At 39.3% G+C, this 3,011-nt stretch overlaps 1 non-coding gene across 1 annotated transcript; it reads right to left on the bottom strand.

Moving 5' to 3' along the window:
• Window positions 1-2,044: 2,044 nt before the first annotated feature.
• On the bottom strand, window positions 2,045-2,116 carry Trnar-ccu (transfer RNA arginine (anticodon CCU)). The gene has a single exon. It is a non-coding gene; the product is annotated as a tRNA-Arg (tRNA).
• Window positions 2,117-3,011: the final 895 nt, after the last annotated feature.

The following is a 3,011-nucleotide window of genomic DNA, read 5'->3' as shown; positions in this document are numbered from 1 at the left end:
TCCTATTCTTACATCGACTTTCCAATTGTAATAAGATATCATTAAATACAGAGAGAAATACGATGACAACCTGTAAACACACGCCTCTTCTTAAATACAATTTTCATTTACTGCTCAAAATAGCAAAACTTGAACGTGACCCCGACGTGATTTGAACACGCAACCTTCTGATCTGGAGTCAGACGCGCTACTGTTGCGCCACAAGGCCATCTGATAAGCCAATGCCCTAAAATGCACTTTAAGTACAAATACCTGCTCCATGCACTACATCGGTTTTTCTTTGCTATACTTTATCCATTTTCTACTCATATCCTAATCTTCTGACTTCCATTTTCAAATTGTAGCTATATATCATTCATTACAGACAGAACTACGATGACAACGCGACACCACACACTACTCTTTCTACACATACATGTTTTTCATAATTTAAGCAAAACAGCAAAACTTTGATGTGACCCCGACGTGATTTGAACACGCAACCTTCTGATCTGGAGTCAGACGCACTACCGTTGCGCCACAGGGCCGTCTCTTGAAGTACTGCACAGTAATGTACTTTATGTACAAACATCGTCTCCATGCTCTACATCAGCTGCATTTATAACACAACATTTTTCTGCTTTTCTCTCATGTCTTCCTATTCTTACATCGACTTTCCCATTGTAATAAGATATCATTAAATACAGAGAGAAATACGATGACAACCTGTAAACACACGCCTCTTCTTAAATACAATTTTCATTTACTGCTCAAAATAGCAAAACTTGAACGTGACCCCGACGTGATTTGAACACGCAACCTTCTGATCTGGAGTCAGACGCGCTACTGTTGCGCCACAAGGCCATCTGATAAGCCAATGCCCTAAAATGCACTTTAAGTACAAATACCTGCTCCATGCACTACATCGGTTTTTCTTTGCTATACTTTATCCATTTTCTACTCATATCCTAATCTTCTGACTTCCATTTTCAAATTGTAGCTATATATCATTCATTACAGACAGAACTACGATGACAACGCGACACCACACACTACTCTTTCTACACATACATGTTTTTCATAATTTAAGCAAAACAGCAAAACTTTGATGTGACCCCGATGTGATTTGAACACGCAACCTTCTGATCTGGAGTCAGACGCACTACCGTTGCGCCACAGGGCCATCTGATAAGCCAATGCCCTAAAATGCACTTTAAGTACAAATACCTGCTCCATGCTCTACATCGGCTTTACTTTGTTATACTTTATGCATTTTCTACTCATATCCTAATCTTCTGACTTCCATTTTCAAATTGTAGCTATATATCATTCATTACAGACAGAACTACGATGACAACGCAACACCACACACTACTCTTTCTACACATACATGTTTTTCATAATTTAAGCAAAACAGCAAAACTTTCATGTGACCCCGACGTGATTTGAACACGCAACCTTCTGATCTGGAGTCAGACGCACTACCGTTGCGCCACAGGGCCGTCTCTTGAAGTACTGCACAGTAATGTACTTTATGTACAAACATCGTCTCCATGCTCTACATCAGCTTCATTTATAACACAACATTTTTCTGCTTTTCTCTCATGTCTTCCTATTCTTACATCGACTTTCCAATTGTAATAAGATATCATTAAATACAGAGAGAAATACGATGACAACCTGTAAACACACGCCTCTTCTTAAATACAATTTTCATTTACTGCTCAAAATAGCAAAACTTGAACGTGACCCCGACGTGATTTGAACACGCAACCTTCTGATCTGGAGTCAGACGCGCTACTGTTGCGCCACAGGGCCATCTGATAAGCCAATGCCCTAAAATGCACTTTAAGTACAAATACCTGCTCCATGCACTACATCGGTTTTTCTTTGCTATACTTTATCCATTTTCTACTCATATCCTAATCTTCTGACTTCCATTTTCAAATTGTAGCTATATATCATTCATTACAGACAGAACTACGATGACAACGCGACACCACACACTACTCTTTCTACACATACATGTTTTTCATAATTTAAGCAAAACAGCAAAACTTTGATGTGACCCCGATGTGATTTGAACACGCAACCTTCTGATCAGGAGTCAGACGCACTACCGTTGCGCCACAGGGCCATCTGATAAGCCAATGCCCTAAAATGCACTTTAAGTACAAATACCTGCTCCATGCTCTACATCGGTTTTACTTTGCTATACTTTATGCATTTTCTACTCATATCCTAATCTTCTGACTTCCATTTTCAAATTGTAGCTATATATCATTCATTACAGACAGAACTACGATGACAACGCGACACCACACACTACTCTTTCTACACATACATGTTTTTCATAATTTAAGCAAAACAGCAAAACTTTGATGTGACCCCGACGTGATTTGAACACGCAACCTTCTGATCTGGAGTCAGACGCACTACCGTTGCGCCACAGGGCCGTCTCTTGAAGTACTGCACAGTAATGTACTTTATGTACAAACATCGTCTCCATGCTCTACATCAGCTTCATTTATAACACAACATTTTTCTGCTTTTCTCTCATGTCTTCCTATTCTTACATCGACTTTCCCATTGTAATAAGATATCATTAAATACAGAGAGAAATACGATGACAACCTGTAAACACACGCCTCTTCTTAAATACAATTTTCATTTACTGCTCAAAATAGCAAAACTTGAACGTGATCCCGACGTGATTTGAACACGCAACCTTCTGATCTGGAGTCAGACGCGCTACCGTTGCGCCACAGGGCCATCTGATAAGCCAATGCACTATAATGCACTTTAAGTACAATTATCTGCTCCATGCTCTACATCGGCTTTACTTTGCTATACTTTATGCATTTTCTACTCATATCCTAATCTTCTGACTTCCATTTTCAAATTGTAGCTATATATCATTCATTACAGACAGAACTACGATGACAACGCGACACCACACACTACTCTTTCTACACATACATGTTTTTCATAATTTAAGCAAAACAACAAAACTTTGATGTGACCCCGACGTG

This window comes from Haliotis asinina, chromosome 2 (genome assembly GCF_037392515.1).
Source record: "Haliotis asinina isolate JCU_RB_2024 chromosome 2, JCU_Hal_asi_v2, whole genome shotgun sequence".
NCBI classification, from domain to species: domain Eukaryota; kingdom Metazoa; phylum Mollusca; class Gastropoda; order Lepetellida; family Haliotidae; genus Haliotis; species Haliotis asinina.
Note: the sequence above shows the minus strand (reverse complement) of the source record. Positions and strands in the feature narration are given on the sequence as shown.